The sequence below is a fragment of the Lepidochelys kempii genome, chromosome 3, assembly GCF_965140265.1.
Source record: "Lepidochelys kempii isolate rLepKem1 chromosome 3, rLepKem1.hap2, whole genome shotgun sequence".
Lineage (NCBI taxonomy): Eukaryota > Metazoa > Chordata > Testudines > Cheloniidae > Lepidochelys > Lepidochelys kempii.
Genome location: NC_133258.1, coordinates 107,316,308 through 107,344,207, shown reverse-complemented (window position 1 = coordinate 107,344,207; position 27,900 = coordinate 107,316,308).

Here is a 27,900-nt window from a genome sequence, read left to right as displayed (position 1 = left end):
ATGGTATTTAATAAAATATCAGGGAACGGGGTATTATTAGAAAGGTGCTGTTACATAACCAGGTAAGAGCGAGAGAATAGAAACCGATAAATATTGAGGAATTATAGTTGGTGGCAGCTACAGACTATTTAGTCAAATGTGCTTTGCCAAAATAAAAAAGAGAAAAAAGAAAAGAAAGAATGAGGTTGCAGGGAGACACTCTGCAGTAATTCTGCGGGACTAGAGTGGAGAGACCAGGAGATTCAAGGAGGAAACCGATGAGGAAGAGTTGGCCTTGGGATTCTCTCCTGACCAGCAAAGTCAGGCAAAAAGCTGATAGAGCAGCCACTGGGGTGGAACAAACTTTGACGGTGAGCCTGATGATAGGGCAGGATCTGAATTTCCAGGGAGAGTGCCCGGGGACACACTCAACTGAAGCACAGAGAGAGATGAAAGGTCAAATTAGGGCCAATGTTCATATGTTTGATTTGGTATTTATTGGTTTGGAAATTATTAGATATTCCAGCAGAGAGTGCTGTGAGTTCTGCCTCTGAAAGAAAGTTGAACTCAGAAAGGCTGTGGAAAAGGCCTGCTAACAGGCTTTGTAGGAAGAAGGCCAGGGAGGTGGTACCAAGGAATCTGGCAGAGTGAACCTTGACAGCCAAGGTCCCTGGGCTGGAATCCAGTGTACTGGACAGGCCTGGGTTCTCCTACCAGCCACTGCTAAGGTGGTGTGAATCCCCTGAGAAGGGTTAAGGATGACTGTGTGGACCACGGGGTCCAGAGTTGGAGCCAAAGACCTTTTGTGAGGACATTATACTGTTGGATTTTGTTACTCTGGAAAGCATGAAAACAAAATGTGATTGGGACAGAGGGCTGAGCCATGAGAAGAGATGGACCACTGTGATACCAGACTGACCATTGGCAAGGAGCGCTAGACAGGAAAGAGCTTGTACATCGTGCCCAGCCACAAGGCGGAGTGCCTATGGTGAGCCCACTCTTCTACAGTTGCAAAGTGCATCTTATATATTTTGAGAATTGACAATTGGTGTTCACTTTTAATTATTTGATAACATTTCAGAATATACTACTATATTTACTGTCACCATTTGTAAAATGTATAAGTTCCTGCTAATATAAGGCCACATTGCAATGGTATGGCTATGTTTCACTGCCCCCCAAAAAATGTATTTTACACTGAGATAGATAACTTAAGGAAGTTAGTTGTTCCCAGGCATAGAGTTGAACCCAATTAGTCACATTGAGGTTAAAGACTACCTGTCCCTGTTTCCACTAGGATTTTACATTGAGATAGTCATCTTGATGTAAAAAGCACACTGTTTTGTAGTGAAAATATAGACAATATCCCTTTATGTGGGATTTGCCAGTGTTGTCTGTCTGTGCAGTGTTGAGGCTGAATGCACTGTTCAAGCACACAATGGTATTCAGTTAAAGATCCCTTTTGGCCAACACAGTTTCTGATCATAAGGTTCCTTATCACTACAAAGAATGAAAGAGAAAAAAGCCAATTCCACTGCATGTGCTTTTGAACTATCAGTGCAGTTTTCCCTTTAAAATGTGCAAAAAACTGTAGTGTCTTTGGTGCTTGAGCATGTCTCACTCTCTGTCAGTGAGTATCCTATTGCTACAAGCATAGAAACCCCCTTTCGAAATATAAGGACTGCCCCCTGCCATCTTCAGCGTATGTTCTTTTTACTCATCCTAACTCAGTTCATGTATCTCCAAACAGCTCTGTCAGGGTGTGTGTGCCCAAGGCTTCCCAGGAAGAGCTAAATCAAGAGGTTCAGATCTCAAATGTTTATTGCTGCCTTTTTAAAAAAGTTTCAAAGGAAGTTATAATTGTAAATCTTTTACAAGAGGGATGGTGTTATAGCTAGAAGAAAATGCCTTACACTCTGCCAAACCAGCCCTTTGTGAGAAAAGGAGAGTGAGGGTCAGAAGGGGGAGGGCAAGAATGAACATGCCTCAATCTAAAATCCTTGGGACTGCTGTTCCATAGATTCAAGGCACTGAAGGCCCCTGGTGATCATGATATTCAATGGGTGTAAGGTACAGCCCCAGCAGTCACTCATGACTCTCCATGTTCAAAGAAAGATGTCATAGACTTTACAGATTATTTTCCTACCACAAAATACATGAAGATGTTTTAATACCATTTAACCCTACGAAGAGCTTTATAGTCTTATTCAGTTTGCTTCCTTTTTAACAACTAACTTTGCTTTAATTCTAAAGTAGTTAAGCCCTCTTTCCCAGTCACCTAACATAGCATGCTCAGACAGAAACAAATAAAAATGATATACAAAGGACTTTTCTCTATGTAAATGAAAACCTAAATAAAACAAATCTGAAAAAAAAAACCCTCTCAAGATGATGGATTTAACTTGTGCATAATAATTTCCCAAATTTTGCACATTGTGCCTTAGTTATTTATCAGATAAGTGTTGTGAGATTTGTATAACATTTTGAAATGAAATGTTTAGATCAGCAGTTCTCAAACTATGGTGCAGGCCTCCCAAGGGAATCAGGGGAATGTGTCAAGGGAGGTGCGAGCTGTGTTTTTTTTTATTATTTTTTTTGAAGAGCTCTGGCTGTCAGCCCCAGGTGGCTGGGGGCTTGTGCAGAAGGGCCATGTACACCTGGGAGACAGGGGTAAAAGAGACAACCAGAGCCCTGCCAGCCAGGCTCAGGCTCTCTTTCCCTTCCTCCCTATCCCTCATTGGGAGGCAGCCCAGGTGTGGGCTCTCCTTACCTGCCCCATTCCCTCTCCTGGAGGCTGCAGGACTCTGGCTATCCACCCTGGGGTGGCAGCAGCAGCGCAGAAGTAAGGATGGCAATGCAGTGCTAAGCCTGCTGTGAAAAGTGATATTGACGAATATCCCTTTTCACATTGCCACCCTTAATTCTTTGCTGCTGCTGGTGTGGCGCTGCGTTCCAAGCTGGGTTCCTGCCCAGCAGTCCCTGCTCTCCGCTCCGCCTTCAGAGCTGGGTGGCGATATGTGTACTTGTGGGAGTGAGGTATGAATGACTACAGACACAAAGAAGGAGGGACTCATCTAACAAGTTTGAGAACCAATGGTTTAGACCATAAATATAAAGTTTTTATCTAAAACAGCTGTTTATTAAAAAGTAATTTGCATTCACTAAAGTGCAAAATGAATGTTTATGCCTCAGAATTGGACAGAAATGGCGGGGAGGGTGGAACGCTTTGGTTTGTTTGGGTTACTTTTTTTAGACTGCATCCAAGCCACATTTACTCTTAATCTGCCTCTAGCTATAAAGGGGTGACTGTCAGGTGGGTCCTGCTCCCATTTCTTCACATGCCAACATTTAGCACTGAGCAGGAGAGAGACATGTTTTTGATGAAGAAAAAAATCCCCCTCCCTCCCCAAAAAATCTGAAATACCATATGAAGCATTGTGCACTGGGATCATGTAGCTAAGGGCCCGTGCAACAAGTTTTTTTGGCTACTTGGTTCTGATTTGTGGAAATCATGTTCTGTTACTATACCAGTAAATAACCACTGAACACCAAAGGCTCCAAAACCACATTTCCTAGCAGGTGCTGTGAGTTACCTATATACATACCTGTATGCACAGCTTATTCTCTACAGTCACTCAGGGCTGGAACTTGTGCCTGTGATTGTGGTGGACTATGCCACCTGGGCTGTTGCTGATGACACTAGGGCCACTTGCAGCTTCCTCCCAGCCAGCTATTGTACCTGGGCAGGGTCCGCTGTTGAGCATCTAATATGATTTCTGGACACAAGGAGGGGAGGGGTTGTACATATGTGGGGGAGGGGAGTGTGGTAAGTGGAAGCACTGTAGCGCAGGAGTGGTATATCAACTATAAGATGCCCAAAATGGTTCATCAATGAACAAACATGAAGACTGTCCCTGCCTACAGAGATTTGTCTGAAAAATAGAAAAACAAACAAACCCAGCAGACAGCAAAAGAAAGGGTCAGGAAGTAGATGAGGGTGCATTACTAAATGAGGTAACTTTTCTGGGCTGTATGTACACTCCATAAGCTGAAGGAGGTTGGAGTTGTTTTAAAATATGAGACAATTATATTACTTTTTTCCTGATGTTAGGGTAGTCAGGTGGCATGATGAAGATGGGCAGAAGTTGAAGGGAAGGTAAAAAAGGTAGGGAGACGTATTTCTTGTAGGAAAGGGGCAAGGAGAGAAGTGATGAAATTGGAAGTTAGATGGTGATGGGAAGAAGGTGGGAGAGATTAAGATATAGGAAGAAGGTGGGAAAGATTCAGAGATGAGAAGAAGGTGGGAGAGGATACATGAGTATGAAGGCAGAAGGAGATTACATGCATGATGGAGAGATGTAAGGGAGGCCAGGCTGTGGAGGGGACATCCAGGTTGGGGGATGACTGGACACAGAAGAACTACTACTGGTTACAGAACAAAGCTCAGTGATGAGTCCATTAAATGTCCCAGGCTGCAGGTGGTATGGGAGCATGAAGTGGACTGGAGTGCCTGATGTTCTCCTGGCTTCCACTAGAACTGCAGGTGCATCCAGGGACAAGAGCCCTGAGTTTCTTGGTGTCCTGAGCTTGCAAAAGAGAGTAGCTACTACTGAGCCTCATAGTGCAGAGTTGCATGGACTAAATACAGCAATGAGAACAGGGAATTCCTGAGTTCTTTCTAATCCTGACCCTTACACGGACTTCACTCTTAGGCCTTGGTCAAGTTACACCCTTTCTGCTTTTATTTATACTTACTTCCTCACAGGGGTGTGGGTGAGAATTAATTAGCTAATGCTTGTAAAAGTATTATATAAAGGCTGATATTCTCCAGAATACACACAAAACTCTCTTCTGTTAAATTCCAGACAGTTAAATTCCAGATATGCCAAAGCACCATCCCAAATAATCCTCATACTGATCATATGGATAGAGGTGTTACCAGAGCTCCTAACATTTTCAGGGGTGTGGCAACATACTGTTTTGGAAGCTCACCCCAAAGTGCTAATACCACTTTTGCTTATAATGCGCCTAGTCAATTGTGCAAAGCTTTCCGTGGGAAAGATAATTCAATGTCTGTAATTGTTAATGGGAGATGCAACTGTAACTCCCCACTTATTTGGCTGAAATTGTGTCCTGTACTGTATTGCTTTGGGCTTACTCAGCATTCAGCGTGTATTCTTGATACAGCACAGGCTGATCTAACTAGACACAATGTGACCCATACAGCAAATTGCACTAAAAAGATTTGTTTCCTTAATGGATAAAAACAGGCAATTCCTTTGACAAGAGCATTTGCAGCTGCCCTTTCATATTAAAGATAACTATGCTTGCTAATAAGCACTTGACACTGAATCCACATTGCATTAATGTTTGTCCATTCAGAAAGCAGGAATGCCAACATGAAGGCATTTACTAGCTTCTCAGCATAGTGTACTAGTTGGGGATTCACTGCAACAGCTTTCAGAAATATGAAGTGTGTGATAAGATCCTGCCCTTCATATTCTCAGCAATAGTAACATTCAGACAACAAGACAAAATCCATTTAAGGTGACCCTAAAAGCAAGTGTTTTGCACATGATGAAAGTGCTACCTTGTGGGCAAACTGGTTGAGACAGTCTACATTAAGGGGAAGAACAAGTCTGAACTGATATCTTGCCTACCTGGAATGAACAGTGCTGGCTAGAGCCTGGCAACATACAACACAGAACTGATTCATACTGACTGCAGCAACTGTTGCTGTTGCCAACCCAAGCACACAGAGAGGCAGTATCACCTACATTGAACAGTTAGTATGATCAGATTAGTATTTTCCTGGGGGTTGAGGGGCAAGGCACAAGGACTCACCCTGTCTCCTTGCCACTCCCAAGTACAGATAACAGGAAAATACTCTGCTGAAGTTGAGAGACAAGAGAATATCCTTGACACTGAGCCTCATAGTATTAGAACTACTTTTACATTTACTCAGGCGCATCCAAAACCCTCTGTGCCTGCAAGAGTGCAGCTGATAAAAACAGGAGGCCAAACCCTCAATGAGGCATCTGTGGAACTACATCCATTGTTGTTGGACTGGGCCAATAGTTCAAGTAGTGCTTATAATGCACGGAAGCTTAATGAGAGATGGCAGGGAGAAAAATTGTGATTGCAGTACCTTCATCTCCAGCTCCCAGATGTCTGCTGTTAGCAAAACACACAGTTGAAGGTACACAGAGTACAGTTCACATTTTTCTTGAGGCAAGTGCCCTGTCCAGCTCTCCTCTGATTGAGTCATCTGACTTTCCGGTCTGGACATTGTATTCCAGTGATGTTATTCCGAGATCTTAAAACAAGTACATTTTTTATAAACCAATAAACTGCACTGAGAATAGACATTGTTATAAACAACTCGTTTTCTCCTTGGAACACAAGAAGCTGAAGACTGTTCTGCTTTTGACCCACTGGTTCACAAAGTAGAAGAAATTGTTAGAGGGGTCCCAAATCCCTGTTTCTGAGAGAATAGCTGCTTTTAGGTGGAAATAAAGATACCACAAGACAATCCTTGATTTCAGAAGATGATAAAGTTATAGGTGACTATAATTTTTGTGCTTCATTTTGTGTGAATTAAATGTTCATAAAAGTGAACTAATATCACTGCATAGATGCTATGTGAACAGCTTGCCAACACTCTACTCCAGCTCTGCAAATGCAACTCAATCCTTTATTGTTCTAACCTGTGCAACATAAACAACGTTTCACTAAAGGATACAGGTGAGAACTCTTACATTCTTTACAATTGAGACTAATGCCAGGATGTAGGGATTTGACAAATCCATTTTTCCAGATTATTCAGATATTGAATACCTGCCTTGACATTAATCAGACATCGATATAGATATTGATATTAGTACAGATATGAGAATTCGCATGGGAAGTATCCTATTATTAGTATGAATATAGTAACTGGTATCAGTATAAGTATTGTGACAGGGTCGGACCAGATGGCTATAGGAGAGTAATTTTTTATTTTTGAAGCAAAAGATGTAAATAAAATAAAAGATGATAAAAGAGCTGCTGGTCATATCGGAGCCCTCGGATGCGGCGCAGGATGATGTGCGCCGGTATGCTCCACGCCGAACTGCCTGCACTATAAAGGAGCCTCTGTAGGGCCTGGAGGCGGAAGACGCAGACCTGAGTGTGCAGACACTTCAGGCCCTGTCCTCCTTCCGTCAGGGGTAGATGAAGAACCCCTACAGGGGCCCAGTGCATTCCTGACCAAAAGAACCGAGACAGTGACTAGGTCTGGGCCAAGGACGTCCCAAAACATGTGGTAGAACTCCACGGTCAGCCCGTCCATGCCTGGAGACTTATTAGTGGTCATACGATGGAGGGCTTCCGAGAACGCGGCCAGAGTGAGAGGCAACTCTAGCCGGTCTCGGTTGCTCACGCTGACCATAGGGATCTCCTCCCAGAGCACTCTGCAAGCACCAGGGTCGGTCGGATCTGGGGAGAAAAGGCTTGTGTAGAAGGCTCAGGCCCTCCTGCACATCTCCACCGGTTCTGTGAGTGGGGTGCCGTCTTCTGTCAGGAGGCAGGTGACATGTTTCTTGGCCCCCCTCATTTTCTCCAGGGCATAGAAGAAGCGGGAGCCGCGATCCATCTCCCGAAGGAGGCGGATGCGGGATCGAACAAAGGCGCCCCGGGCCCTATGGTCCTCGAGGGCCCGGAGCTCCTCCCGCTTCTCCCGGCACGCTCCGCAGAGGAGCGAGTCCTTGGGGCTGGCGGCCAGACACCTCTCCAGCTCTAAGACCTCCCGTTCCAACTGCTCTATCGCCGCATTTCTCCGTCGGCTGGTGCCCCGGGTGTAGTCGCAGCAGAAAAGCCGGGTGCGCACCTTCCCCAGGTCCCACCATTGCCGCACCGAGGGAAAGGCACGCCGCTGCCTTCGCCAGGCCAGCCAGAATTCCTGGAAGGACGTCATGAAGCCCTCATCCTCCAACAGGCTGTTGTTAAAATGCCAGTAGGCCGGCCCCGGCCTCTCTGCACAGAGGGAGGCTGTCACAGTGGCTAGATGATGGTCAGAAAATGGGGCCAGCCGAATGCTGGAGGAGTGGGCTCGTGAGAGATGGAAACGTGATAGATAAATGCGGTCCAACCGGGAGTGGCTCGACCGATGGGCTTTCACCCGGACAAAGGTGAACGTGGAAGTGTTATCCAGGTGGTGGTCACACCAGATGTCCACTAGGGAGTGATGTTCAACTATCTTCCGGAGGGTGCCCGCGGCAGCCGGGCACTGCTCGGTCCCCAAGCGGTCTTGCTCCTCGAGGGTGGTATTAAAATCCCCTCCCAGGACCAGGCACTCGTGAGCATCTAAGATGCTGAGGAAGGTGGATGCCTGCTGATAGAATTGCAGCCGCTCCGGGCCTGATTTCGGGGCATAGACGTTAACGAGGTTAACCACGATCCCCTCTATACGGACCTGGAGTTGCAGCTGGTGACCCTGCACAGCCTTGGCGACCCCTAGCACTTGGGCCGTAGGTCGGGGGAGAACAGGGTCGCCACTCCAGCCTGCCGAATCATGGAATGGCTAAAGTAGACCCTGTCCCCCCACTCCAGCTGCCAACTATCTTCAGCGGTCGGATCCATATGGGTCTCCTGCAGGAAAATCACAGAGTACCCTCCCTCCTGAAGGAAGGAGAGCACCTGGGACCTGCGGAGAGCCATCCTACAACTCCGGGTGTTCAACGTTGCGATGGTGAGAGGTGTCATGGGGAGGGCCAGGGGGGATCCTCACTGGCAGGGATGCTCACATCCCCCAGCAGGACGCGCCACAGTCCCTGACCCATCCCGTAGGTGAGTAATTGATCACGGAAGACGCGGACCTGCTAGTAGGCCGCGGCATCCTGCTTCCCCATCCCTTTACCTTCCCCCATGAGGGCCCTTGTGGCCTGGAGGATTTGAAAAAAAATCCCCCCATCGCTGGAGAGCAAGCTGTACCTTGTTGCAGGAGCCACGGACATCCTCTAAAAATGTCCGCAGCTCTCCTTGCAGCTCATGGCGGGGGGGGGGGGGGGGGATTACGGTTTCCCGGTTGTTCCCCGGCGGGGCCCTTGGTGCAGCCCCGTGGCCCACTAAAACGGGTAAGCAGGGTGTGGACCCCCGATGGGGTGCCTGATGGGCTGGAGCTTCTCGGCCCGCCTCAAACCCTGGGGCGATAGGAGGAGGTGGAGGGAAAATAGCAGCCCCTAATGGGTAGGGGCAGGAGAACGCAAAGGCCGCTCCCTGGGGGTCATAAATTGGAAAAGGGAAAGGGGACAGCCCTGGGGGCAGCGATAACTTCGCAGGAGGTAGACTGGATGGGGCAGGGGCAGGGGCAGAGGTGAGGTTCTGGGTTTCGGGAGGCAAGCAGCTAGATGGTGGCGCCTCCCGATCAGGCTCGAGGGTTAAGGGGGTAGGGAGGGAGCTCTCAGTGATACCGGGCATGGGCTCTATGGTGGATTTAGCGGCTACAGCATCAGGAGGTGGATTATCTTCTGTTGAGCCCCTGCCCGGGAAGGAAATCAATTGCTCCACACCAACGGGGGGTGCCCCTGGCGGCTCGTGTCCCGGCCGTGTGGCGCCGGCTGTCACCTGAGGAGGCTCGGTGGTCATCAGCAGGGTGCCATCAGCGGCAGGGTCAATGGAGGAGTCCAGGGGCTCCTCAGAGGTGGGAGCAGAAACAGCAGTTAGGGGGAGGGAGCATGGGGAAAAGAGGGGTGGAGTGAGGTCGCCCAAATTGAGGTTTGCTGGCAAAAGGTCGTCCTCCCCCTGGGTGACCAGGGTCAGATCTAGGGCCTCGATCTCCTTGTACATGGAGGAGAGGACACTTTCCGTCACCCCGGGGTTCTCCCCGCTGACACCCGCCACGATGGTTGCCTCAGAGTTCACGGGGGCTTCGGGTAGTGTCAGGACAGAAGGGGCTTCCTCGAGGGTCTCGGAGGGGAGGGTCTCCCATGGAGGGGAGACACTACCTTCCGGTGCTACCACATCTTTCCCGGCTGACACCGGTGGATGGGACGCACTCGTGGGCAAAGCAGAAGGTTCGGCATCGGTACCCCCCTTCCTGGTCTTCCGGAGGGCCTCCGCCTTGGGTAGATGAGGTGGAGCTTGAGCCTTCTGCTTGCCTCGCTTCTCCTGGACTAGGGCACAGCCCTCCATGGCATCATCTGGGGGCTGGTTAGCAGGGGTCGTAAAGGCGATGGCTCAGGGGCTTGGGGGGGACGGTGGGGTGGCATAAGGGAGAGAGGATTCTCCCTGGGGCAGGCTCTCTCCCATGCCTGGTGGTATCTCTGCCACACCCTCCTCCATAGGCCCCGCCAGATTGTCAGCAGTGAGGGCGGGGCTCTCCCACTTGTCTGGGCGTTGTAGGGGAGGTGCCCCTTGGGCCTGAGTGGGAGAAGTGGTGGTCCAAAGAGGAGGGGGGGCGGGTTCAGGTATCAGGCAGCCAGGGGCATCGGCAATGATGGGGCCGATGTCCTGCCGGATCTCGGGGATCCCAGGTGCCCCTCCTTGCCGGGCTAAGGGGCAGTCCCTCCGGACATGCCCTGACGCACGGCAGAGGTAGCACCAGACTTCCCCTGTGGAGAAATACACCCGGTAACGGGCCCCCTGGTGGGGGACTAGGAAGGACCCCTCGAGCGCCTCTCCGTCACGCGCCGCCGATGGCAGCAGAAGCTGCACTTGTCAGCGGAAGTAAAAGATGTGATGGAGGGTGGGGTCCTTGCCCCCCAACAGGAGAGGGCTGATGACAGAAACAGGTTTCCCCAAGGTGGAAACGACGGGTAACAGGGCAGCACTGGGGAGAAAAGGAGGGACAGAGGTCAGGACCAGGCGGATGCCCAGGTCCTCCAGTGGCTCTACAGGGACAAACCCCCCCCCCCCACCGCCAGGCCCCTCTCCACCGCCTCCTGGGCAGCAGCCTCTGATGCTAAGAAGAAAAAGACCTTCCCATACTTTTTGGAGGCTGCCACAATGGCCGAGGGCCCCACCACCCTCACCAACGCCCACACGTAGGTCTCCATGTGAGGCGAGGCGGGCACCAGGAGGCATCGGACATGGTGCTTCCTTGTCATGGTGGGGGAGGGGCCCTGGCCGCTGTTGATGGTGGCAGAGGCAGTGGGCGGGAGAGATGACAAGGCGGCAGGCGGGGGGGCTGCCGTCGCCTGGGCATACGTCTTGGGTGGTGAGGGAGGGACACCTGAAGAGCCGGTGGAGGGGGCAGCGGGGAGGAACGTCGTGGTCGGTGGCGGGGCCGCAGCAGTGGGGGTGGCCCCTGCCACGGAGGGCCTGGTGGTTTTAGCGGGGCCCTTCCCCTTCTTCTTGCCCTGGCCTTTCCCGCCAGCTGGGGGGGGGCTCCCCTAGAGTCTGGGAGGTGGTGGGCATAGCAGCGATGGAGGTCACCCCGGTGCCCTCCATTGCCTATGCCCCAGCTGGGGCGGTGGCAGGTGGTTAACTGGAGTTGGGGTCAGGTAAAAAGGGACAGACTGTGGGATGGGCAGTTCGGGCTGGGGGGGGCACATGAACCACCGTACGCTTGTCCAGAGAGTCCTGTTTGGTTGGCTGGTGCTTCTGGCCCACACGGTGGAATCAGGGTGAGCAGCTAAGTCCAGAGGCAGATGTTAAACAGCCAGCAATGACGATGGAGGGGGCAGTGGTGAGGATAGTAGTGTGGGGGTTCTAGTGTGTCCAGGGAGGACACAGATGGATCAGGGGGCAGCTCCGTGCCACACCCCCTGTGTCCCTACAAACACAGTCATAACACAGTCAATGCCTCCCCCCACACGAGAGCACAGTTCGAAAGTTACTCAGCCTTGGGCCCCCTCCACGGCGATTTGTAGATTCCCCTGGAGGTGTTCCTCCGGTAGACGGCTGTTTCCCTTCCTTGTCCGGGCTTTCTTTTTCGCAGCTCCAACATTCCAGGTATGCCGGAGCAGGTGATAAGAAATTCTCTCAGCTGGAGACGGGTCCACAAACAAACACCAAGCGGCTGGGTTTGGGGGCTGGGTCCTTCCACTCCCCCTCTCCGGGGAGCAGGTCAGCAGGCCCCCCCTCTCTCGGGGGGGGGGGGTTCAGCTGGAGCGACAACAGCGTCCGAGGGTGGGGGGGGGGGCTAACAGCCGGCCGGCAGCTGGCCAGCAGTCTAGCAACAGCAGAGAAAGAAAAAAAAACAACAAAAGAAAAGAAAGGGGGAAAGCGTCTGGCCCGGTCCGGGGGGAAGCCGAAGCAGGGGCAAAAAGCAAGAAAAGCCCAGGCCAGAGGGCAGCAGTAGGAGAGCAGGCTAAATGGGTCCCTTTTCCCTGGGTCAGGTAACAGGGAAGGTTTTTTTTTTTCTTCAAAAACATAAGCATTATTTATTTTCAAAAAATAAGTAATCACAGTATTTTTAATAAAAGCAAGAAAGAATACATAAAACACAATAAAATACAATAGAATTATATCTAGGAATGAGGTGGGACAGCAAAATAAAAGACATGGAATATGTAGATCATGTAACAGTTACAATGTAATAGATATGTATATATTGTGACAGGGTCGGGCCAGATTGCTACAGGAGAGTAACAGAAGGCAGATATATTAGCCCCAGGTTAAGTAGGTCCTTTTTCCCTGGGTAAGGTAACAGGGAAGGTTTTTTTGTTTTTTTGGGTTTTTTTGAAACAGAAAAGAATTTTATTTGTAACACTTACAAAGAATTACCAAAGAAACAAAACAAACTATGCAACAAAACAACGCGAACAGAAGGTATAACACAGCAGCTTTCAGGAGGGAGAAGTGTTCAGGCTAGCCTGGGCCCAGAGCGGGGGGGCTTCCTCGACACTCGTGGTCTTCCACCCTCCTGAGTTACCTGGTGGCCTATGGCGGGGGGGCTTCCTTGACACTCGTGGTCTTCCACCCCCTCGAGTTACCTAGTGCCGCGCCCAGTGTCACCGATTATCCCTCTCCTGAGAGTGCCCGGCAGGATGGGCATGGCTGCAGGGTGGGCAGTTTAGGGGTGGGGGGGGTAGACACCCATGTATTATAGGACCCCTCCTAGATGACAGTAATGATGGTATCCACAGCAGCAACGGCTGGGGCTGGCATCTCTCGCTCTTCCCCTCAATCAAAGGGCCAGACGGAGGGAACCGGACGGGGTCACCGAGCAGAGAACCCCGGACAGCGCCCACTGCTCCTCGAAGGCGTCAAGGGAGTCGCTTGACGCCGCCCAGAGGAACTCCGCCCAGATACGTGAATGTACTAAGGATCGGAAAAAGGCCCTACAATCGCAGGACGCTTCATGGGCCAACCTCCCCTCTCTGGTTTTATAGATGGCTATTTTAGCCAAGGCTAGGAGGAGGTTAACCAGGAGGTCTCGCGATTTTGTGGGGCCACGGATGGAGAGTGTATAAATAAAAAGGTGAGGGGAGAAATGAAGCCAAAAGCACAATAGAATATTTGTGAGGAGCCGGAAAAGGGGCTGCAATCTGGCACACTCTAAATATACGTGCGCCAGGGTTTCCCTCACATTACAAAAAGGGCAAGTGTCTGGAATGGGGGTAAACGGTGTCAGAAACACGCCCGTGCTCACAGCTCCATGAAGGAGCCGCCAACTGATGTCCCCGACGGGTCTCAGGACCAAGGTGGAATACAGGCTGGCCCACCAAGTTTGCTCACCCTCCAAGGGTGGCAGGAGGTCCCGCCACTTTGTATCGGGGCGTGACACCAGGGTGTGGGCATGAAGGGTGTGAAGCGTGAGTGTGTATAAATAATTCTGTGGTGTGATTTGAAAACTGACCAGCTGCAGTTTATGCAGCCAGCTTGCAGTGAAAGGGTGAGGGGTTTGTTGGGATCTACGGGGTAGGGGCCTGATGGAAAGGTCCGGCGGGCCTGGGGTAGAGGATGGGCGGGGTGCGCCCTCGCACAAGGCTCGGCTAACAAAAGCCCGAGCAGCGGGGGTCAAGGCGGCCTTCACCTCCTGAAGTACGCGCCGAGGGGTACGGGGGCTGGAGAGCCCCATGCGCCGAGCGAGCGTCAGGGGATCCAGCCAGTCTCTCCGGTCGTAGTCCAGGAGGTCTCCGACCCTCATGACTTCTGCCAGGACCAACCTCTGGCGCACCGAGCGGGACTCCGCCACCTGCACACGGAGCTGGGGGTTGTGTAGCAGGGGCTCCGTGAGGAGATCTGCTCCCACGGTGGCCGCCACGGACCTGGTTGTTAGAAACAGTTTCCAGGTCCGGAGGAGGTCCTGGTAGAAGACCGGCAGCCCGGAGAGGTCTCGCGGAAAACCCCTCGGAGAAAGATAAAAGAGCTGCCGGTCATATCGAAGCCCTTGGAAACGGCGCAGGAAGGCGTGCGCCAGTATGCTCCACGCCGAACTACGTGCACTATAAAAGAGCCTCTACAGGGCCTGGAGGCAGAAAACGCGGACCTGAGTGTAGAGACACTTCAGGCCCTGCCCTCCTTCCTTCAGGGGTAGATGAAGAACTCCAACAGGGGCCCAGTGCATTCCTGACCAAAAGAACTCTAGAATCAATCTCCGGAGGTGGGTCAGGAAACCCAGGGCCAAGGCCAGGGTGTTGAGCCGGTACCAGAGCGTGGACAGGACTAGTTGGTTAAGCACCAGTGGTCTCCCTCGGAGGGAGAGACATCGGAGTAGCCTTGTCCATTTCCGGATCCGCTCTATCATCCCGCCCTCTAAATTTTGCCAGTTCTCCGGCGGGGAAGGGTGTGTGGCGGAAAGGTAAATGCGGAGATAGAGCAGTGGACCCGCACTCCACCGGATGGTCTGAAGCGCGGGTGGGAGGGAGCTTACCTGCCGCCAGTCCCCCACCGCCAAGCCAGAGCTCTTGACCCAGTTGACTCGGGCGGAAGAGGCTGCCAAATAGATGGCCTGGCATGCCTTCACTGGCGCCAAGTCGCCCGGGTCCTGGACCACGAGGAGTACATCATTGGTGTACACCGACAGGACCAGCCGCAGCTCCGGCTCCCACAGCACCAACCCTGTCATCCTCCTGCGGAGGAGACAGAGGAAAGGCTCAATCGCCAGAGCGTACAGCTGGCCCGAGAGGGGGCACCCCTGCCGCACTCCTCGCCCGAAGCTGACTGATTCGGTCAGCGTCCAGTTGAGCCTAACCAAACACTCCGCGGAGGCATACAGCACCGGGAGAAAACTCACAAACTGAGGTCCAAATCCAAACGCCTGCAGAGTGCTCAGGAGGTACCCATGGTCTACTCTATCGAACGCCTTCTCCTGATCAAGAGACAGGAGGGCGAACGACAGACCATCTCTCCGCCCAAGTTCCAAAAGGTCTCGGACTAGAAATAGGTTGTCAAAAATGCTGCGACCCGGGACAGTATAGGTCTGGTCTGGGTGGATCACATCCGCCATCACGGACCCTAGCCGCAGCGAGATTGCTTTCACTACGATTTTGTAATCCGTGCTAAGGAGTGAGACGGGACGCCAGTTTCGTAAATCGCGGAGGTCCCCCTTCTTCGGCAACAAGGTGAGCATCGCTCACCTGCATGACAGAGGGAGGACCCCGCTCTGCAAGGAGTCAGCCCAGACAGTGACTAGGTCTGGGCCGAGAATGTCCCAGAACACGCGGTAAAACTCCACGGTCAGCCCGTCCATGCCCGGAGATTTATTGGTGTGCATGCGATGGAGGGCTTCCGAGAACTCGGCCAGGGTGAAAGGCAGCTCTAGCCAGTCTCGGTCACCCACGCTGACTGTGGGGAGTTCCTCCCAGAGCACCCCGCAAGCGCCAGGATCGGTCGGATCCGGGGAGAAAAGGCTTGTGTAGAAGTCACGGGCCCTCCCACACATCTCCTCCGGATCTGTGAGGGGGGTGCCGTCTTCCACAAGAAGGCAGGTGACGTGTTTCTTGGCCCCCCTCGTTTTCTCCAGGGCATAGAAGAAGCGGGAGCCGCGGTCCATCTCCCGAAGGAGGTGGATGCGGGACCGAACGAAGGCACCTCGGGCCCAGTGGTCCTTGAGGGCCCGGAGCTCCTCCCGCTTGTTCCAGCATGCTCCACAGAGGAACGGGTCCTCAGGGTTGGTGGCCAGGTGCCTCTCCAGCTCTAAGACCTCCCATTCCAACTGCTTCATCGCCGCATTTCTCCGTCGGCTGGTGCCCCGAGTGTAGTCACGACAGAAGAGCTTGGCGCGCACTTTCCTGAGATCCCACCATCGCCGCACCAAGTGAAAGGCACGCCACTGCTCTTGACAGGCCAGCCAAAACTCCCGGAAGGACGTCACGAAACTCTCGTCCTCCAACAGGCTGTTGTTAAAGTGCCAATAGGCCAGCCCTGGTCTCTCTGCACGGAGGGAGACCGTTACGGTGACTAAATGATGGTCGGAGAAAGGGGCCGGCTGAATGGCGGAGGAGTGGGCCTGTGAAAGATGGAAACGGGATAAGTAAATACGGTCCAACCGAGAGTGGTGTGACCGATGGGCCTCCACACGGACAAAAGTGAACGTGGAAGTTTCATCTGGGTGATGGTCACGCCAGACGTCCACTAGGGAGTGATGTTCGACTATTCCTCGGAGAATGTTCGCCGCTGCCGGGCTCGGCTCGGCCCCTGAGCGGTCCTGTTCCTCGAGGGTGGTGTTAAAGTCCCCTCCCAGGACCAGGCACTCGTGCGAATCCAGGGTGCCGAGAAAGTCGGACACCTGCTGATAAAATTGTGGCCGCCTGGAGCTCATTTGCGGGGCATAGATGTTAACAAAATTAACCACGAGCCCCTCCATACGGACTCGAAGGTGCAGCACGTGGCCCGGCACGGCCTCATTGACCCCTAGCACCTCAGGCCCTAGGTTGGGGGAGAACAGGGTTGCCACTCCAGCCTGCCAGGTTGCAAAGTGGCTAAAGTATACCCCGTCCCCCCACTCCAGCCGCCACCTGTCCTTGGCGGTCGGGTCCGTATGGGTCTCCTGCAGGAAAACGACAGAGTACCTCCCTTCCCGAAGGTAAGAGAGCACCTGGGACCTGCAGAGAGCCATCCTACAGCCCCTGGTATTCAGGGTCGCAATAATAAGAGGTGTCATGCAGAGGGCTGGGGGGGTGGGGGCCTCGTATTGGCGGGGGGGTTCAGGGCCCCCGGCGGGTTGCACAGCAACCCATGACCCATCCCGTGGGTGAGTAGATCGCGTCGGAAGCTGCGGGCTCGCTCGTAGGCCGCAGCACCGCGCCTTCCTTGCCCCCTGCCCTCCTTTATAAGGGCCCTTGTGGCCTGGAGGATTTGATCAAAGTCCCCCCATAGCTGAAGAGCCAGCTGTGCCCTATCACGGGCGCCACGGGTGTGCTCTAGGAACTTCCGTAGTGCATGCCACAGCTCATGGGGGGGTGGGGTTACAATTCCCGAGGTGTTTCCTGATGGGACTCTTAATACAGCCTCGTGGTCCGCTAAGGCGGGTAGGTAGGGTACGGACCACCGACGGGGCGTCTGACAGGCTGGGGTTATTAAATCCATTTCACGCCTTGGGGTGGAAGGGGATGGCGGGGGAAAAATTTCCACTCCTAATGGGTCGCGACTAGAAAGTGCAAAGGCTGCTCCCTGGGGGGAATCTGCAAAAGGCGGGAAAAAAATAACCCCAGGGGTGGCAATAGCATTGCAGGAGCAGGTAAACTGGGCAGGGACAGGGGTGGGGGCAGGGGCAGAGGTAAGGCTCTGGGGTTCAGGAGGCAAGCAGCTAAAGGAAGGTGCCTCCTAAGCAGAGTCAAGGGTTAAGGGGTAAGGGAGGGGGCTCCCAGTAATGCTGGGTGCTGGCTCCGTGGTGGTCTTGGTGGCCATGGCATCAGGTGGTGGACCACCTTCTGCTGGGTGCTCGCCCAGGAAGGCAATTAGGGGGAGGGAGCATGGGGAAAGGGGGGCTGGGGTGAGGTTGCCCAGCTCAAGACCAGCTGGCAGTAGATCATCCTTTCCCTGGGTGACCGGGGTCAAATCTAGGGCCTCAATCTCTGCATACACGTAGGAGAGGCCAACTCCTGCTACCCCGGGGGCCTCTCCTCTAGGGTTGCCTCGGGGTTCGCAGGGGGTTCAGGTGGTATCCAGGCAGAAGGGGCATCCTCAAGGGTCTCGGAGGGGAGGGTCTCCTGTGGAGGGGGGATTCTGCCCTCCAATGCCAGTCTATCTTCCCCTCCTGACACCAGCAGATGGATCTCACTCGTGGCCGTAGCGGAAGGCTCAATATCAGTGCCTCCCTTCCTGGTCTTCCGGGGGCCTTCCGCGTCGGATGGATGCAGCAGAGCACAAGCCTTCTGCTTGCCTCGCTTCTCCTGGACTAGGGTCCAGCCCTCCATAGCGTCGTCTGGGGGTTGGTTAGCAGGGGTCGTGTCGGGGGGCGGAGGCGATGGTTCAGGGGTTCGGGGGGGGTAGCGGTGAGGCAGCTTGAGGGGCGGGGGGTTCTCCTTGGGGTGGGCCCTCTCCTATACCCGGTAATATCCTTGCCACACCATCCTCCATAGGCTCTGCTGGATTGGTAATAGCAAGGGTGGGACTCCCTTGCTCGCCTGGGTGTTGTAGGGGAGGTATTTCTTGGGCCCGGATGGGAGCAGCGGCGGGTCGAGTAGTAGGAGGGTTGGCTTCAGGTGCCGGGCGGCCAGGGGCGTCGGCAACAACGGGGCCGATGTCCTGCCGGGTCTCGGGGGTCTCAGGTGCCCCTCCCCCCTGGGCCAAAGGGCAGTCTCTGCGGACATGCCCCGCTGAGCGGCAGAGGTAGCACCGGGCCTCTCCGGTGGAATAAAAGACCCGATAGCGGGCTCCTTGGTAAGGGACTAGAAAGGACCCCTCGAGCGCCTCTCCATCACGCGCTGCCGCCGGCGGTAGAAGCTGCACTTGCCGGCGGAAAGAAAGGACGTGACGGAGGGTGGGGTCCTTGCAGCCCAACGGGAGAGGGCTGATGACAAAGACAAGTTTCCCCAGGGCGGAGAGAGTGGGTAACAGGGCAGCATTGAGTAAAAAGGGAGGAACGGAGGTGAGGACGAGGCGAACGCCCAGGTCTTCTAGCGGCTCTAGGGGGACAAACCCCCCCCCACCGCCAGGCCTCTCTCCACCATCTCCTGGGTGGCAGCCTCCGAAGCTAAGAGAAAAATGACCTTCCCATACATTTTGGAGGCCGCCACAATAGCCGTGGGTCCTACCACCTTCGCCAACGCCTGCACGTATGTCTCCACGTGGGGCGAAGCGGGCACCAGGAGGCAACGGACACCGTGCCTCCTGGTCAAGGCAGGGAAAGGGCCCCGGCCGCTGGTGATGGTAGCAGAGGCAGTGGGTGGGCGAGATGACAAGGCGGCAGGCAGGGGGGAGCCTGCCACCACCCGGGCATATGTCCTGGGGGTCGGGGGAGGGACATTCACAGAGCTGGTGGAGGGAAATGCAGGGAGGGGTGCCATGGTCGATGACGAGGCCACAGCTGTGGGGGCAGCCCCTGCCATGGAGGGCCTAGATGTTTTAGCAGGGCCCTTTCCTTTCTTCCCGCCCTGGCCTTTCTGGCCAGCTGGGGGGGCGTTCCTAGAATCTGGAGGGGCGGTGGGCGCAGCAGCGGCAGTAATCGCCCCGGTGCTGCCGGAGCCCCAGCGGGGGCGGTGGCAAGTATTTTAACAATAGTGGGGGGGGAGGCCTTGGGGGTTGGGCAGAGGGGCCTTGCCCCTCTCATTCCCCGCCATTGTGAGCAGGGAGAGACGGGGAGACACCGGAAGGAGGAGGGGGGAGGGGGAAGCAGATTAACCGCTCCTCCCTGCTGGGCTGCAGGCGGGGGGGGGGGAAGCCAAATGGGTTGGACTGGGCGGGGAATAACAAAAATCGGGGTCCAGTGATAGGGGCAAGCTGTGGGATAAGCAGTCCGGGGGGGTGTAGACCCACACACGTTTGTCCAAAGAGTCTCGTTTGGTCGGCTGTTATGTCCGGCCCGAAAGGCAAAGTTCAAAGCAAATAGCTGGATCCGAAGGCAGATGGCAGGTTGCCAGCAGGGACGGATGGCGGGGGGGCCGTGACAGCTGTAATAATGTTGGGGGGGCACCGATGGATCGGGGGGCAGCTCCGTGCCACATCCCCTGTGCCGCCACAAACGCAATTAAACCACAGTCAGACTCCCCCCCATGAGAGTATAATTCAAAAAGTTACTCGGTCTTACGGCCCCCTCCACGATGATTTGTAGCTTCCCTGGGTGATTTCTTCTGTTTTCTATCTCCTTCGTCTCCAGCTCTGTTGGCTTTGTACCAAGGCTTCCGGTATGCCGAGAATGTTGCAGAGATAAGAAGTAAATTCCGAGCTGCCAGCAAAACGGCTGGATCTGGGGGCTTCCACTCCCCCCTCCGGGTAGCGGATCGGGAATCTTCCCCCCCTCCTCCGGGGGTTTCAGCTGAGGCAAATAGCTGCACCCGAGAGCAGGCATGTGGGGGGGGGGGTTGTGCTGGCGGCAAGCTGGCAGCCGACCAGCACTCAACGGCAGCAAAAAAAAAAACGGCAAAAAAACAAAACAAAACAAAACAAAAAAGCGTCTGGCCCGGTCTGGGGGGGGAACTAAGGCCAGCTCAGAAAGTAAGAAAAATCCAGGCCAGGGGGCTTTAGGAAAGAATGGAAAGCAGATAGCTGAGGAGCAAGCGAGGGACATCCCGTTTCCCAGCCGGGAAGGTTCCAGAACAATCAGGAACCTTCTGGAGACAATTAAGACAGGCTGATTAGAACACCTGCAGCCAATCAAGAAGCTGCTAGAATCAATTAAGGCAGGCTAATCAGGGCACCTGGGTTTTAAAAAGGAGCTCACTTCAGTTTGTGGTGTGCGTGTGAGGAGCTGGGAGTAAGAGGCACTAGGAGCTGAGAGTGAGAACGTGGATTGTTGGAGGACTGACGTGTACAAGCATAATCCTCCCAACTCCTGGTCAGACACAGGAGGAGTCGACCTGGAATGTGGGTTCAGAAAAACAGCAAAGCTGAGGGCTGGCGTGAAGCTCCAAGGCGAGCAAATCCGCCAATAAGCACAAGACCCACCAAGGTAGAGCAGGAACTTTGTCACAGTATCTATATGGGTACTATTGTGGAGCTTCGTAATGGTACTACTATGTGTGTGATAGTACTGCTTTCTGTTTCATCCACTGATACATTAAAACTTGCCATGTTTTAAATCCTGTCAGGGATGGTCTAGATAAGGCTTGGTCTTGGGGGGGTAGGTCACGAGGTCCCTTCCTGTCTTATGATTCTATGTTCTAAAGTTCAAAGCCAACACAATGGGCAAAGTTAATTGAAGGATTGCAAAAAAATTAAATAAAATCTGCATCCCAGGAGCTAGAAAAATACAGTGGGAATGAGCGAGACAGTAGGTAATGGCCTAGATTAAGGAATTGCACACCAACTATGCTTCTTTACCTGGCATACTAATACACTTCCTCAGACTGTTCCAGAAACTAGTACAGACGTTTGCTGCATTCGTATTTTGAAAGTTGCTGCTGCAACCAGTGCTGCCAAATTCTGTAGCTGCCCCGCCCATCCAAACTCCACAGCCAGAAAAGGGTAGAGGCTGTGCTGCCTCGGAGAGCCATATTGGCTCTGCAGGGTGCCAGGCAGCGGCAGCAGCAACAACAAAAGCTTTTGCAAGATTTTTGATCTATTAAACGAAAACAAAGGTAACTGTTTAGAGAGAAAAGGGAGCAAGAAGTGAGAAGGAGCCTTGCCTTTCCCTATTTTCATTCTCCTCTTGCCCATGGCTCTCTTAGTCTAACCATCCTTATTTTTTTCACCCAAAAGGCACAAGAACAGTGAATCTGTGCCCCAAAGTATATACAAAGTAATTGAAGACATGACAATACACCGTGTAAGGGTTACAATAACAGGATAATGGGTTTACTCACCTAATGCCTGAACACATCTTGGAATTTTTTAAGTTAAAGTACGTGGTTATTTTTAAACTAACTCATTTTTTGTAGCTGATGTAGTAGAAATAGGTCTTTGGGATGACTGAATGATAGTTTGGTAGTCAAGTTTAAGGAAGGAGGTTCCTTGCACAGGAGGGAGCATGGAAGAAGCCACAGAAGCAGAAAGTGGAGAAGAAAATGAAGAGGAGTGTTGAGGTAGGCTTTTATGGAATGGAGAGGCAGGAAGGAAATGTGGCAGGAGATAAGTCAGAAATGTAGGTTTGGGTTCAGTAATGCAGGACCTCTCTCATTCCTTTATTAATGATTTGTATGGTGTTAGTCCATTCTAAGCCTTGTATTAAACCTTCCTTCTAGAGGGGGAGGGAGAACAAATCCCTTCCACATCTTTGCGTAAAAACCTATAAAACCACCGTTTGTCCTGAATACTCTCTCATTTCCACAGAAGCCACAAGAGATGTGTGTTAGATGGTTCAAAGTAAATCAGCCAAGCCCAGTTTGAACTGTGGATCATTGTAAGAGTAACATCCATTTTATTTTAAAAAAATGTGTCTAAAGGCTTGAGAAGCTATACTAAAATATGGTCTGATTTTCACCTGTTCACACTTCTCATGGACTTCGTCCTACATGAGAACTACCATAGAATATAGGCTAGTTTTCTGAATCTTAGGAACTTATATAAACACCAATCCTAGTATCTGGTTACCAGTTTTAACAAAATTTAGTTGAAAAAGAAATTTATTATAGGTGTCATTGCAAAATGACTGGTTATGTGTCAGCAGCTACAGCAGAGAACTGCATATGCATCAGTGACTCTGAACAGAATGTGTGCTACTGCAACCTAATATAGATCACTGAATGTTACAGAGATTACAATCACTGCAGAAGACATTAATTGCCATACTCCTGTTCTGTAGAAGACGAACACATATAGAAGGCCCCTGCAGAGATGGCAATCATCATAGGAGACTGAAGTGTAATACAAAGAATATAACACAACATGGAGATCATAATCCCAGAAAACAATACATTTCTTTCCATTAGAGCCAGGTGAAATTTTTCATCCAAAACACTTTTTTTCACTGAAAAAGTGCTATTCAGAGCAACTGACAGATTTCATGATTTTGTGTTGATTTTGGCAAAATGTTTCAGTCAAAACTAAATCCTTCCGTTTTTCAAGATAGATTCACAAAGGGTTTTAAATAGGCACCATTCACAAAACTGAAGAGGAGAGAACCTTCCCCCCACCATTACTCAATAGTCCAGTGGTTAGGGTATTCATCTGAAAGGGGTATGACTTCAGTTAAAGTCCCTGCTCTGGAGCAGGGATTCAAACCCAGGTCTCCCCCTCTAGGTGAGGGGCCTACCCAGAACAGCCAGGTGGTTAGGGCACTCTCAGTCTCTCCTGCTGAAGCTGTTCCACTTTGTATAAACGACTTGAGTGGTCACTAAGCCATGGGTCATGGGTGGGGGGAGACCCAAGTCCCTGCTCTAATGATTGTATTAAATGAAGTTGTACTTTTTATCTTCGACAGACGAGATTGACAGCAATTCACCCCAGAAAAAACTATAAGTTTGTAGTTAAGGCATTGATGTGGGATAGCTAGGTTGAAGTCCTTGCTCCAGAGTGGAAATTTGAATCTAGGTCTCTTATACCACAACTGAATGCTCTAACCACTGGGCTATTTGGTATGAGAGGGCACGCATTCCCTCCACTTCAGTTTTGGGAATATAGTTCTTCATTTCCTTGCCTTTTATTAAAAAAGGATAAAAATGCCCAAAATGAAATTTTTCCAACACTTTTGATTTGCCAAAAATACCAAAAATTGTTGGTATCAAACTGACTTGATTTTAGGAAGGCATTTGACACAGTCTCACATTACATTCTCATAAGAAAACTAGGGAAATGTGGCCTAAATGAAATTACAAGGGTGGGTGCACAACTGGTTAAAAGAACATATTCAAAGAGCAGCTATCAATGGTTCACTGCCAAACTGGGAGGGCGCGGCTAGTGGGATACTGCAGGTGTTTGTTCTGGGTCTGGTACTAGTCCATATTTTTATTAATGACTTGGATAATGGAGTGGAGAGTATGCTTATAAAATTTGCAGATGACATCAACCAGAGAGGGGTGGCAAGCAGTTTGGAGCACAGCATTAAAATTCAAAATGATCTTGACAAATCGAAGAATTGGTCCGAAATCAACAAGATAAAATTCAATAAAAATATGTGATGTACTTTGCACATAGGTAGAAAAAATTCAAATGCTCAACTACAAAATGGAGAACAAGTGGTTAACAAGTAGTACTTCTGAAAAGAATCTGGGGCTTATAGGAGTTCACAACTGAATATGAATCAACAATGTGATGCAATTGCAAAAATGCTTATATCATTCTGGGGTGTATTAACAGGAGTGTTTTATGTAAGACAGGGAGGTAATTGTCCTACTCTGCTCAACACTGGTGAAGTCTCAGCTAGAGTATTGTGTCTGGGCTGCACACAGTAGGAAAGATGTGGATAAACTGGAAAGTGTTCAGAGGAAAGCAACAAAATAATAAAAGTTTTAGAAAATCTGACTTTTGAGGAAAAGTTAAAAATCTGGCCATGTTTAGTCTTGAGAAAAGAGTATGTGGGGGACCTGATAATAGTCTTCAAATTTGTTAAGGGTTGTTATAAAGAGGACTGTGATCAATTGAACTCCACTGAAGGTAGGACAAGAAGCAATGGGTTTAATCTACAGCAAGGGAGATTTAGGTTAGATATAAGAAAAAAACTTTCTAACTATAAGGGTAGGTAAGGTCTGGAGCAAGGTTCCAAGGGAGGTTGTGGAAGCCGCAATACTGGTGGTGTGATACTGGCCAGGTGCCAGCTCATGCCAAAGTCCCCAGTCTCAGTAGAACACTGACAAATATATAGTTGGAGTCAGTCTGGCTCACCTATGTGCTATTATTGTTAAAATAGGTATTAGAACTATAATAATGGGTTTAGTGTTTAGACTTTATTGAATGCTTCTGAGTTGCTGCATTAATCTCACTTATAACATCTGTATACCTTATTGTAAGGTACTGTTTGTGCAGTTGTATGGTAAGACTCTGTCACTGTGTAAATCATCAGACAGGAGAGACACATTAGCTAGTGTGAAATGCTAATCTCCAACAGAAGGTGTTACATCCTGCCCAACAGGAAAGGTTCATCAACACCAAAGCCTGGTGTGGGATCATAAAGAGGACAGAAGACATTCCCCCCCACAACTATGAAGAGGAGTCATGGAAGTGGATTCCTCCCATAAACTGACTTTGCAGCTCACAATACAAAAGCACAGGGGGATAAAACCCCCTAACAAGAAAGAACTGTATCTCTGTGCTGCTTGGACCCCAGGGGGGGGGCACAGTTTTCTAGTCATAAGCAAGAGATTCCCCAGCTGCTTAGCCTGGGTTAGCTCAAAAGGACATATAGAGCTTGCTTTTTTATAGAAGCTTCTATTCCTTTTGAAACTTAAGATTGTAACTCATTTGTGAATCTACGTTTACCTGTTTTAACCTTGTAAATAACATTTTGTTTCCTCTTTCTGTAAATAAATCTGTATATAGTTTATTATAGGATTGGCTACAGGCATTGTCCTTGGTATGGGATCTAAGGTGTGACTGACCTGTGGTAAGTGACTTATTTTTTGGGACTCGAAGTAACCTGAATATTGCTGTGATTCTTGGTGTAAGGCAGCATCTATCATAAAGGTTAGCTCACCTGAATGGCAAGATAGAATTGGCGTACCCAAGGGGACTTTCTGTGACTCCATGTTTAGGCTGTTACAGCTCCTGAGGAGTTTATGCTTGATAAATGCTTGGTGAAATCAAAGTATAGAATACACAATCAGTTTGGAGTTTGTGCCCTGCTTCCTAGCAGTGTACCCCAAGGTTAATACTCATGCTCTTGAGTCACTGCAGGCAGCTTGAGAGGAGATTTTTAAGAACAGGTTGGACAAACACCTGTCAGCGATGTTCTAAGAACATAAGAATGGCCATATTGGGTCAGACCAATGGTCCATTTGGCCAATAACCTTCTGATAGTGGCCAGTGCTAGATGCTTCAAAGGGAAAGAACAGGGCAATCATCAAGTGATCCAAGGTTTACTTGGCCCTGCCTCAGTGCAGGGGGCTGGACTTGATTTCATGAGGGGCTTTCCAGCCTTATGATTTGCAGAGCAGGGGGCTGGACTTGACTTCATGAAGGGCTTTCCAGCCTTAAGATTTGCAGAGCTCTACTTTCAATGTAAATAGAAAATTAAAAGCACCTTAGAAAAATATTGCCATGAAATATTTTATGGATTCTACTATCACTATTTAATACCCTAATCTCTACAGAAGACTCATGTAGAGATGACAATGTCTGTACAATGCTGTAACCTGGGTAGTAGACTCATACAGAGATTAACATCTCAGTAGGAAACTAATATGTTACATAAGTTGTATTTTACTGTAGAGAATATAACCCACAGGCTTGATGGTGCAAGCCAAATGTTTGTTGCAGTAAGCAGTTCTATTAAGACTTAGATCAGGCCCTGCTATTCTAATCTACAGCACTAACTAGAATTGATCGACTATAACACAGGCAAGTGAATGCTATACTTCTATCCAGATCTGCAGAACAGCTAGCCTCCAACTCATGGCAGGAAACTCCTCTACAAGCATTTCTTTGCACTTTACGATCTACGGAGGGAGGGATAGCTCAGTGGTTTGAGCATTGGCCTGCTAAACCCAGGGTTGTGAGTTTGATCCTTGAGTGGACTATTTAAGGATCTGGGATAAAAATTGGGGATTGGTCCTGGTTTGAGCAGGGGGTTGGACTAGATGACCTCCTGATGTCCCTTCCAACCCTGATGTTCTATGATAAGATCCATGCCTTCCATTCCTATCATCTGTAGAGAGACAATCCCACAGTGCACAAAGGTGTGCCCTTATGGTTTCATCTAGCACTGAGGGATCTTTATCCTGATGGATAAGCTTTGAGGGAGTGCTTAGCCCTCCTGTCTATTTCTTAAATGTATAGTTCCTAGTTAGTCTCATGAGATAGGGTGATACATCCAAGTACTTGGGTATAAAGATTACAAGAGGCAAAAGAAATGAACCCACTTGGATGAGCCACTGTCAGATAGGGTGACCAGATGTCCTGATTTTATAGGGACAGTCCCAATTTTGGGGGCTTTTTCTTATATAGGCACCAATTTCCCCCACCCCCTGTCCCAGTTTTTTACACTTGCTGTCTGGTCACCCTAGTGGCTAGTAGTATACATGATAGACTGATTGCATGGGACCTTTATCCTTTATTAAGGAAATTATTATAAGCATCTTCATTTTCTATCTTGGACATTGTGGGTGAAATTCTGGCCTCACTGAAACTAATAGTAAAGACCCCATTGACTACAGTGGGACCAGGATTTCACCTTGTAACATGTCTGGTTTATGAAGCCAGCAAGGAAAATATTATTTAAAGGTATTTACACAAATATCAGTAATAGAAGGGGACAAATAATATAAGAAGTCCCTGAGGCTGTTTGATTGCTTTTTAAATGAAACCTGAGTGATCAGATTTTAATACAATAATAGCCCAGCTCATATGTGTCACTTCTCATCAGTCTCAAAGCACTTTGCAACAGGAGGTTAAATATCATTATCTCCATATTACATATATGTATGTATGAGGCACGGGGGATTGAAGTGACTTTCCCAAGGTAACAGAACAAATCATTAGCAGTGTTGAGAATAGATTCCAGGTCTCCAGTTCAGTGCTCTGTCCACTAAGTTACACAGGCTCCTGTGATAAAGTTAGTGTCATGAGTGGATACTTTTGAGCTTACTTTATGGATGTTATGTCCTTGATGAAGAAGCGGGCAGTTCAAGTCTGATGAAAGACTCTCTTACTGACTAATTTCAATTGAAAAGAGTACTCACTCTCAGACACTGCTTTAAGTAAGCTTAAAATATATTTTTAGAATGTGTGTATATTATATAGGTAATAAACACACATTATATAAATTACATACCAAAAACTGTGTTAAAAAATATTCAGGGTGCA